The sequence below is a fragment of the Xiphophorus couchianus genome, chromosome 18 (genome assembly GCF_001444195.1).
Source record: "Xiphophorus couchianus chromosome 18, X_couchianus-1.0, whole genome shotgun sequence".
NCBI classification, from domain to species: Eukaryota; Metazoa; Chordata; class Actinopteri; order Cyprinodontiformes; family Poeciliidae; genus Xiphophorus; species Xiphophorus couchianus.
In genome coordinates, this window is record NC_040245.1 from 26,592,076 (window position 1) to 26,604,272 (window position 12,197).

Consider the following 12,197-nt stretch of genomic DNA (forward strand, 5'->3'; position numbering starts at 1 on the left):
GTTGTCTTTTCACAATGATGTAATTTGGCAAAACCTAATTTTGACAAAATAATACAACTGAGCCATTTTCATGGCCCTCTAGAGTCTAGAGCAGGGATCTGCAAACTGCGGCTCTGGAGCCGCAAGTGGCTCTCTGGACCTTCCACAATGGCTCTTGGACTGAAAATGATCAAGAAATACTTGAAGCTTTAAAAATAGATTTAATTTAAAAAAAAAAATTAATGCAACAATTTAATTTCTACAATGTAATGACACTAACTGTAACAGTCATTTTTATTTAGATTTATTTTTCTTCGACTGGAAACTGTGTGTAAATATCAACATTCCAGATAAGAAATCTTTTTTGAAAACAGTTTATGCTTTCCTTTACATTAAAACCTAAAAATGGGAATGAAATAACTATTTAAAACTTACAACAGATTTTCTGTAGTAGATGCTTACCAGAGATTGTCCTTTTTTTCCCCCCATCAGAAGGTCTAAATCAATTTTATTTAGTTGGACTGAAGACAAAAATGGCTCTTTAGACAGTAAAGGCTGCAAACCCCAGAACATAAATCATTCAGGCGGGCCGGATTTGGCCCGCGGGCCTCCAGTTTGACATGCATGACATTGATGTTTGTGGTTTTATTGTGAAAAATACTTCTGTTAGGCATTGTACACCATAGCATCCTCAGAGGTGAAGCGTTAACATCTTAAAACACTTTGATAAAACTCTTTCTCTCACCACGGTGGTCTTGACCCATAACCCTTCTTCTCAGATCCAGTCAACACACACACACACACACACACCCACACATGCCCACACACACGCTCGGATCACGGCCTCTTTGTTGTTTTGAAAAACTAAAACTAAAGCTTTCCAGCTTTGTGTCCTTCCCTCCTGGCCCATTCCTTCTTGTGTAAGAAAACACTGATTTATATGACATTCAGTATTTATCATAAAAAAAAAATCAAAAAAATGCTGAACCCTTCACATGATTATGCATGATTCATCCCCGCATTGAATCGGGTCTGAACCGCAGAGGCATGCCAATGTGTCTGGGGTATCAGAAGGTGGGGACTTTGGGAGAAAGAAAGTAAGTTAAAAGTTCACTTTGTTTTTATTTGATTACAGCTGGAAAAAGTAGAAGAAGAAGAAGAAAAAAATGGCTGCCTGGCCCCTATGCTGCAAAAGCACAAAATCTTACCAAGTGTACACTTGAAAGTACACTTGAAATAGGACGAAACTAGCTTGCAATTAACTTTTCAGCAAGACATAGGAGCTTGTCCTAGGTCAGTAATCCCTTAATATTGATTAAAAAGTACAAATTCCACTTAAGGTGAAAACTTGTCATGTTGTTTATCATTTATTGGGATAAATTTCTTATCATGGTAAAAAAAAATTATTTATTGTTGCCACTATAAATTCCAATTAGTGATGTTTAAACCTACCCATATTCTTTGTTTTCTAAACTGCTTGTTTGATGAGAGTATTAATAAACAGAAGAAAAAAAACAATCTGGCAATATGACTAAATCCAGTTCCTGTGTTCAGATTACTGACACAAATCCCATTACTTGATGTGACTTGTGTCCTAAAGATGCGCGTTACAAATTCACTATTTGTGTTTGTGGAGCCATACACAGTCATAAAGTTATCTAAAAAAAAGGATAGTATTTACCTTCGATTTTATTGATATCATAATAGTATCGCAAAATAACCTGATAAAACTTTTATCTCACCACTTATAGCTCCACTGTCAAAATTAATTCACCTGTAACTTGGGGAAAATGTCCAGTTAAAAGTTGAACAATCCGCCAGTGTAACTGGTACTTCTTAAAAATCAAAAGTAAGTAATTATTTACTTAAAACAAGCTCAATAGTTACATGTGTTTCAAGTTATTTGCACTGGAATAGGCCAAAAATTTCTTGGTAAAATTTGGTTTTTACAGTGTAGGAGGGCAAACTAGAAGTGACAGCGTTCAGAAGAAAGCACATTTTTTATTTTCTTTGTCTTCATTTTAAAGAAGTCGGACATTTCATTATTATTATTGTTATTTTTACATCTTTTAGAGACGGAAAACATTTTTTTATGCTTTACTAGGTGGTGAGAGGAGTCAAAATACTGCACAAATAAGTTGAGCACAAATCCCCCCCCCTGCCTGCCCCTTCTCACCCAACACTATCAATTTTCAACAGATAAACATTTAGCTGCCTTCGGAGGGGGGGGACCAACAGCGACGTGGTAAGACTGTCTCCAGCCCATAAGTGAAGTGTGTGTTTGGCACACGCTCTCATCAGAGGACACAAATACTGGTGACTTTAGTGCTGCTGGGATCAGGAATGTCCTGCGGTTCCCAGTTCACTGCCACCACACTCCAGTTGGCTCTCACCAGAGATATAATGGGTGAGAGGTTTTTCCGTTGGATGTGGATAAAGAAACGGAAGGAGAGAGAGAGAGAAAGAAGGGGAAAGGAAGGGGCGATAAGGGATGTACAGTAAAAGAATGTTTTTGTTTTTTTTAAAAAAGGACAGGGGAGGTGCAGAATTGGGAAATTAAAATAAAACATTAGTGGGTAACAAGAAGGGGAAAAAAAGAGAGTGAAGTGGATGAGTGTGAGAGTCTGAAGCGATGTGGGCGAGGGAGCAGAGGAGTGAGAGTGGCTGGCGTTTATGGGTTGCAGATGTGGCATGCTGGGGTTTTGGCAGGGGCCCCGAGTGAGCCTGGATCCTGCACCGGCTGGGTGGCACCGGGGTGAGAGGGAGGTCACCGCGCCGCAGCACAGAGCCCCATAAAACAGCGAGGAAAGGGTCTCGAACCCTCACCGTTTTTCATGAATGCCGACGTTACACTTTCTGTGTTCAGTCAAGCTGAAGAAACGAAGCACTACTAGCAAACGAAGCAGGTTTAACGCAAAAACACCAAGAATGGAGCTGAGATGATGTCAAATTTAAAAGTGCGGTCCCATCCGACCTTGACAAATCACGCGGTTGCAGGAATGATTTCCTTTTCTGTTCACATCAGAGCTGAAGTTGTTAAAACTGAAAGCGGTTCTGACACTCTGAGATGAACAGAGTAACTAGCTAAACGCTGCGAAGGCCTATTGTAATCAGTGTTTCTTATTATTACGATTCCGCCCCCCTAAAGAGGGGGCTTTCTGGGGGCTTTATCATATTCAAAATTTCACCAAACTTGACGGACGCGTCAAGCCTGTGTGAAATTGACGTATTTTAAGGTCGTCGCAAAAATCGCAAAAGAAACGGCTCAACGGCAGCACCTAGCATCTTTCAAAATACCCTCTGCAATGACCTCACTTCATCGTAGAGACATGAAATTTGGTACGCAGAAAATACAATTAATGTCATAATGCAAGTCAAACAGAAAGTCGGCCATTTTGGATTGAGGTTTCGATTTTGACATCATTTTTGCCGTTTAAAGCCTTCGCATTTGATCAAACTCCTCCTAGGGATTTCAATTGATCGGCTTGGTCAGTCTGTTCATAAGACATGGCCAATTAAAAGTTATCAAAACTGTGAGGTTTTCTGCATGCTGAAGGGGCGTTACCAGGGGTCAAAGTTCACCTACTCGCCATGAAACACAAAATTCAAGCGGACGGCAGTGCCGGAACCCCCACGGTGGCCATCAGGCCGGAGCGGCGCTGAGCTGCGAGGGCCGCCCGACGCCGCTTGCGCCTTTAATTTTTATTATTATTATTACTTCTAGGAGTATTTTTACTCCTAAATTGCTGTACTTTTTTACTTTTACTTGAGTAATGTTATTATGAAGCATCGCTACTCTTGCTTGAGGATTACTATTGCAACAACACATTATCAATAGGGTAAAGCTAACTCACGACGGTCTAATTTCTGGATTCTCCACTGACTGAATGAAAAACAAACATGTTTTAACCCAAAAATTCACCAAACAGACACACACCTGCTGTTTTTGTTAAGGTTTCAGGAGTTTTATCATGAAAGAAACTGATTTGGAAAACTTTTCTTTTGCCTGATTTTTTTCCATTTTTAATTTTTTGGACAAGTTATTGTCATTTTGGTCCTTGAAATGCCAACATTTACGCTCAACTTTATATCTTGGTCCGTCTGATGTCATTTTTAAATATTAAATGATTGATAGATTTTTCTTTTGGACGGCTACCTTTTACTTTTACTTGAGTAAAAATATGTTGAAGTATCTATCGCTGCTTTTACATGAGTGACATTTTTGGGCACTCTACCCACCTAAGGAGATGAAACCGATTGGAGAGATGACAAATTTATCTGTTAGCATGTCGTTTCTCTTTATGGCCTTTCTGGATGACAAAATGTTAACTTGGGTTGATCCCAGGAAAAGTTACATTAGAAAGACTTTATTTGCCAAAAGCAGTAGTAGAGAATTTGGATGATGACAGAAACAATAGGCTTCAGTACATTTTGAAATTTATCCGAGCTGGACAATAATAACATAAAAATGGTCATGACTCTTCTGAGGGAAACAACTTAAGAAATGCCAGTGCAAAAACACAACATCTTACTAAGTGTTTTTTAGTTCCAGTGCAATAGTCTTAGTACACTTGAAATAAGATGAAACTAACTTGCAAGCAGGGCCAGATTTACACGAGTGTGGGCCCAGTTTTGGTGCCATATGCACTACAGAGAAATTCTTTCTCTAATTCAAATGACAGTACATTATATCTAGTAAGAATTGATGCATGGCATATTTAATATGCCATGCATTTAAAACTCACCGTATATTTAATCTATGCCATGCATCATTAAATGGCTAACAGGTCCATCTTGTTCCCAAAGAAATCAACTGCAACTTCATAATTTTCAAATACTTGAATATTGTTTACACTCATAAATAGCCCAAAAATAAGGTTTTCCCCTTTGTTCCAGTTCCACTCTACTTTGTGTCTGTCTATCATAATGTTAGAAGAGCTACCACGTATTTTTATTGCGATCGCTGAATGTTGTTTTCTTTTTTTTTTTTTTCTTTTTTCTTTTCCCTGCGGCACATTTTACGGCATTTTAAGGCATTAACAAAAGAGAATATCTACGTGCAGCAAGCGCTTCTGTATCCAGTTGCCATGGTTTGTTCAGGAGAGCACAAGTTACAAGCCTCTGAAGGACCGTTGAGACGCAGACGAGGCTGACCTACGCAGGCAGTGATGTGCTGTTTATGGCACACAACAAAGAGGTCGGCTTTCCGATTAGGATGAAACACTAAGAAAAATAGTCAGATAATCAAATTTAAAAATAAAAAAAGGAGAGAGAGAAACATGAGCCTATGGTTGAGAAGAGAAGAGGATTTTTCATCAGAACCGATCCCTTTTTGATGAAAAGATGAGTTTGTCATTTAGCTGCAGGCAAGAATCTTAAACTCATTTAGAAATCAGATTTTGTTGGTTTTTTTGCTGGGGGTTTTTTCAACTCACTGCAGTAAATAACTATTTAAAACATATTATTCATACGCATGCTATTAAAAAGACAGATATCTCACAAGAGCAGAGCTTTATGATCACTTTTCAGTTTTTATTAGGGTTTTATTTATACAAAAATGGCATGTTGGAAATTATTGATCAGCGGCAGTACAGAAATAAGACCACTTAATGTGAGAATGGTGTAGAAACAACTTACTGTTCCAGGAAAAATATTTATTTACTGTCATCAGTGACCATGCTAACTAGCTAACTAGCTAACTAGCATTCGTGGCAGACTCTGTTGTGCAGAACTAGCTGTAGGAATGCAGAGAGCAAGGGAAAGGGTCTGAGCAGCGTGTACGTGAGGATGATTAACAGAGCTAAGACCCTCCTCCTGGTTCCGATCGGTTGCCTCTGATTGGCAGCTGTGTGTTTCTGCCCCATGGAGGAGGTGGAGCAGCTCAATGTTTTCACAGTGTGTCTGTCTCATGTTAAACTGTCACAACATAGTGAGAGTTTTAGCAAATATATATATATATTTTTGTCAAAGTTACATACTGCAACTTTGACCATAATGATAAAATATATCTAATCTTTAGCAGTGAACCAAATGGCAAACAGTGAATAACAAATTCATTTTAATGCCACTTTTGTAAACCTTTCAACCTCAACTCTGCTCTGTTTTCCCCCTTTTCCTCTGGCGATATCCTTCCTTCCCTCCTCTGTTACCCCCTCCCCTCCCTTTTTTTTTTTTTTTGCTCCCTCTCAGCCTGGTCTTGACTCCATGCTTCCTGGGGCCTGGCCAAGGCCCCGCGTCCCTGGAGGGGCCGGGGAGGAGACGGAGAAGGGGGCAGAAGACGAGACGGACTCCAAAACCGCAGCTGCTTCGGCCCCTGCTCTCCGCTCCTCGCTGCTGTCGCCTGGCACAGAGGGAAGGGGTATTTCGGTGCCTGCGTGTTCGCGTGCGTAACCCGACAGAGAGTCGGCGCTGATGGTGTACGGAGAGCCGGATCTGACAACAAAAAGCAAGAGAGTTCACGCAGAGAACAAAAATGTGTCGGAGGGGGCTCGGAGGGTTGAGTGACGGAGGAAAAACCTGGTGAGCAGATTGGAGCTGCCAGCGACGAGGAGCAAGATGATGTGCAGAAGTTTTGTTTTTGTTTTTTAAGCCCCAGAGGAAGAGGCAGAAAATATCTTCAGATGCCTCAAAACAGTTTTGTAACTCTCAGAAATCCCCCCCCTCCACTTGTCCCTCTACAAAAAAAAAAAAAAAACCCCGCTGAGATCCTCCTGACATTTTTTGGACAAACAGCATTGAAGCTGCACCTGCACCAAAAATGCAGCATAGGTTCAACAGTCCATGACCCGACATGTTCACAAATCACATCATGGTTCCCTTTAAAGTGTAGATGCCTCTTTTTCTCTCTCCACTTCTCTTGATTATCCAGGTGGGAATTAACTTTGAATAAAAAGAAGAAGAAGAAGAAGAAGAAAAAAAAAATCCAACCTGCTCTACTTTCACCCCCACGCCCCCATCCTCCTCCTCCACAATTGGGCCCCCCAGAGTGCTTTCCCGGTGACATCACCTCACAGAGAACCTGGCAGGCCATTCTCTCCCTCCGCCGCTGTATCCCAGTGCTTCCTGCCGTGATGATGTCACGATCCATATGGTTTTCAGCAGAACGAAGCCGGAAAAGTGATTTAGTCGGTGAAGAGGAGAAGCAGAGTAAAAAGGAGGAGGGCTGGATATAAGAAAGAAAGAAAGAAAAAACCCTCAAAAGTTTCCCTCTTTAAACCCCTGTGTGCACCGTAAGTGGAAGCTACAGGGGAACGAGGGAGGGAAAATAAAAACACACAAAAAAAGGGGGAGAATGCTTGCGCTGTATGAGGCTAATGAGGGGAGACCAGAGAGCAGAGTCCAAGTGTCAGACAGCCATGTGCTGAACAGACTAGGGGAGAAACATGCTAGCAACGCTGCTAGAAGAAGCTGGAAAACAAGGCTCCAAGTCCATATTGTTGAAGATAGTCGTATTTCATTGTGGTTGTAATCTAATACTCTCGTGGTATAAAAAAAAAACGAATCACATGTAGGAATACAACCAATATCACTTGATTTTTCAGTCTGTTTGCTCTGTTAGCATTGCTCTCGACCTAGCTAACGTTGGATGGAGATCAATTCACTGGGAAGCTGATTCACATCAGCTCTCGTATTATTAAACTCATTCCTTCAGTGACGCATACATGGGCGATTGGATTCTGGGAATCTGGAAACATAGGGAGTGAGTTATCATTCTGGATAAAAATATAAAAAATACTGCCCGAAATATTCCCTCTAAGGCAGGGGTGTTAAACTAGTTTTCATTTTGGGCCAAATCAAGATCAAAAATGCTCTTAAAGGGCCGGTTGTGTCAGAATGTATTGATAAAACCTATTCACAAGCCAGTAAAATACCAAATGAATTCTTAAAATTAAATATTATTGAACATGTTTTCAGTCCCTCCAGGAGTTTGTGATTTTTTGTGTGAATTTTTTGCAATCAAAATCAAAGTGTTCGTGGCACTAATTTGGAAATATTTGCCATGTTTGCACTTACTTATGATGGTAAATGCAAATTTTTATTACTCGCTGTATAGATCATGGACTAATCTGACATCCATTTAGGCTGAAGCAGCTGATTAGTACAAGTAAGAAAGTTTTTGACAATTTTTGATAAAAATCTGCAATAAACTCTAATTATGTGTTAGCGCAAAAATAGTTGTTGGGATTTGTTGAGTTTGCATGAATTTCCACGATAATTCTCAGGAAACTGGAGGGACTCATTGACATAATTTGGCAGTAAGCAGATAAAAAATGCATTGATTTGATTGATAATATTTAAGCACACTTAGTGTTTAGTCTAGAATCTAGAGGGCCACATAAGAAGTTATGGAGGGCCGGATTTGGCCCATGGGCCTCAAGTTTGACACGTGCTCTAAGGGGACGGGGGGAGTTAAACAAAGCAAGCAATATGCATGCCATATTTGTCTTAAAAGGCTCAGTTGTTGTTGCTGCTGCTGAAGTGTTTCATTTTTTTCCCGTCAGCAAAAAACGCCCCAAAAAACAAAGTTTGTAAAGTGATTAGGGGGATCAGTTATTGCGAGCATAAACCAGTCTGCTGTAATTTTCTCTGAGCTTTTTAGTCCCGTGAAATGACCCGCATCGAAAAATAGACCTGCAGCTTCACTACAACTGGACCAACTCCAGTAGGCAAGCTCTCTCTCTGGCTAAAACCTTGAGAGTTGGCTCTTAAATTTCAGAGAAAATTCGACAAATTTCATTTTCTGCCTAAATTGCATAGAAGTTGAAAGATTAGGTTGTTTTTTTTTTTACCCCTCCAGGGGGTCTTTTTTTTGTGGGCTCTAGTGTCCCTTATATGATAGTAGGCTGAGAGGAAATGGGGAAGGAGAGGGGGGAAGATATGCGGCAAATGTCGTCGGGTCCGGGAGTCGAACCCGCGACGGCGACTCAAGGCCTCCAAATATGGGTCGCGCTAACCACTACGCCACCACGGCACGCCCAAGATTAGGTTTTTTATAACATAAAAAAAAAATAATAATAAAAGTTGCTCGTTGCCTTTTAAGATCACATTTCATATTGGAGCCCAGTAGATTGCTTTGGTTAGATTTATCCACTTTAAATCTAATAGATTTAGATCTAATAAATCTAATATGACGCTTTTAAGTTCTTCCTTTCCACATGTAAATCGTTCACTTATGGTCTATATTAAGTAGAACTTCAGTGCGTTGGTCTGAATTCCTCACTGTTGTATTGCCACAGACCTCTCCTTCATACACCCTTCACACATTTTAGTCGTATTAAATAAAATGGAACGATCTAATTCTACCTCTCAACAGGAGAGGGAGCAGTGAGGATCCAGACAATGCCGGATTTCCCCTCCAGAAGGAACATCAGTGAAGATGTCTTCATCCACCTCCGTCCCAGTTTCGTCCACAAGACGTAAATTTGTTTCTTCGGGGATGTCAAGCCTCTCCTTGGCTGTAAATGCACATAGATTTTTGGAGGTGGTTAAATTGTCCAGAATTCTGCCGGGTTTCTTTTGTATGTCACTAATATTCCTTTAAACTTACTTCTATCATAAAAGGTGAACACATTTTTAAAAAATGTGTGGCAAGGCGCAATTAAACACACCTTCACCTCATCTACTTTGGGACCCACTGAGCCTAAACCAGCCCCTCCTAATGTCCAGCTACTAAACACTAGGGGGAGTTTTCCGAGAGCGGGAGTCTGGCCTGAGTGTGAGGGGAGCCGCTTGAACGTGGGGACCTGAAACGGGCAGGAGCATTTCAATACTGGGCAATGTGCTCTGGTTGCTGACAACTATGACAAATCAAGCTGCAGGGAGCTGCTGTATAGCTGCAAGGGATTGAGTGATCTGATCCAACTCTTCCTGTTGCTTTTGTACAATTGCAGTTGGAGTGGCAAGTTGAGAGGCAGTAGAACTGGAGGGAGACTCAGCTTGGGGAAGGGATACACTGAAACTCTGCACAGCACAAAATGAGGGCATCCTCTTGCAATAAGACATACGACTGTTGGCAATCTTGCAGTTCTTTCAAAAAGATTGGTCACTTTCGCTCCCCTGGCAGGTAGACAATGCGGTCAGTTGTCCCGACGTTCTCTGGCGGTCCACCTGAGCATCCTGTTCCTCCTGCAGATGGCTCCCGGAAATGATGGTAAGGGGGGCTTGCCATCATTTCCGCTTACACCCCTTAAGTGAGGGGTAAGAGAGGATGAGAGGGGAAAAGAGGGTAAGGGGGTGGCAGATAGGGGGTGTCAGGGAGGAAATGAGGGTAACTTAATGAGATATTATATAGTGTTTGTTAAATAATAATTAGAATAGTACTACTACCACTAATAATGATGATGATGATGATTTGTCTAAGTTGAGCCAACACTTATTTTTTTTTATAGTGTGCCACAGGAGTTTTTGATGATGGAAGAACATGGCATGTTGTAAAGCCTAAAATAAAAATGTCTATTCCACATAATATCTCCATTTTAAGCGTTAGGAATCCTCCAGCGGGCTTCTTCATCGATAGAATCGATGTCCCACCTTCAGCTTTGGCAAGAAAGTAACAAAGTTTATCTGTCAACGGAGCAAAGGTCGACAAAGTTTCATTAGTGACATTAGTAGTAATTTCGTATCTATCTTATAAGTGACATCTTCTTGGGGCGTCGCTGAAACCTGCAGCAACGCTCAATCTCACTCCGATTGAGAAAAAAAGATGGAACACGGGATTTTTGTTCAAGTGTCCACAAAACCAGAAACAATTTGGCAAGCACACTTCCCTTTTACGATTTAAAAAAAAAAAGAGAGAGAGAGAAATATTTCTTATCTGGCACTAATCGTGGCATGATAATTGCCCCCTCCCATCACTACCAGATGGGCAAAAAAAAAAAAAGACAAAAACCCCCCAAAAAACTAAAGCGACCGAATGTGGACAAAAGTTCTGCTCATTTAAAATGACACGTCTTGCACGCCCTCGCACTAAAGCTGTCGAGAAGCCGCTCATTACGATGAATTAGGAGAGCTCTGTGCGTAAATGTCGAGCCTACCGTTCAATTTCTGGTGGCGAAGGGAATCCGAAGCTCGAGAGGCGGGGGCGCGTCTGGTATGGCGGAGTGGTCACGGCAAGTCGTCACGGAGCTATGTGTGGCCCTGTCCCCGTTTTTAAAAAGAGAGAGAAACTCAACAGAAACGGGGTGACGGATTGGAACGAGAAAACGACAGGAGAGAGCCAAAAAGGGCCTGGTGTGATAGAGGCCATGAAAAAAGTGCGGAACATCTGTTTTAAGGTGATAAAATCACTTTTAGCCGGTCCTGTCTATTGTGCGGCAAGCGCTCGGTCTTGTGCTCTGGCAGGCACAAATGGAACAATAATAAGGTGATCGCGTTATTCATCACTATAAACGTCGGAACGAGGTGGGCCCCGGGGGGCCTTGAGAGGCACGGTGACCTCTGCAGCATGTGGGCGACCGCGAGATTCTGCTACAGTCATTCGGAGCGCCCTTCATTGTGTTTTCCACAGTCGCTGAGATTCTGCAAAGATATACGCCACATGTAAAAAGAAAGAAAGAAAGAAAGAAAAAAAAATGCTGCAATCCTCACACTTGAAGAAATAGTCCGGGGAGTGGGTGGGGGGAGGGAGGTGTGTGATTTAGAGGGTGACAGCTGGCTGTTAAAGGATTTAGCTTTGCTCGGACCGCCTTATCTCCGGCTCTGGTTCCTGTTGGAAAGTCGCCTCGCATGAACAAGGCGGTACGATGGGCTCTCCAGGCTGCATTTTAATCGAATAAATGCTTACAATCAACCATTTGAAGGCTCTTTTTTTTTTAAACATTTGGTTCATCAAAAGTTCAACATTTCAGGTTTGCTGAGCTCCAGATTGCAGTATGTTAAATTGTGTTTTGACAGGCTGAAATGTAATGTCCAGCACGGGCCTCGGGAATTGGAGGGGTTGATTGACTGGAGAGATAAGGCTCGTCTGGGAAGACAATGGAGACCTGCAAACCTACACAAATTTGGCTGTATGTCTATAACAATGTATATTTTTATAAGACTATTATTTTATGGAGGGGATTTTCTTTTATGCCTTTAATGGACAACTGGCAGGGAGAAAACATGGGGTGATGAAGGGGCCGGGTGTGGGCGGGTATGGTATGTATAGCAGCCTTCCAGCTGGAAGTGAACTGGGATCTTTATGAGTCTGTGGCGACTCTTTAATTATCTCAGATACGGCC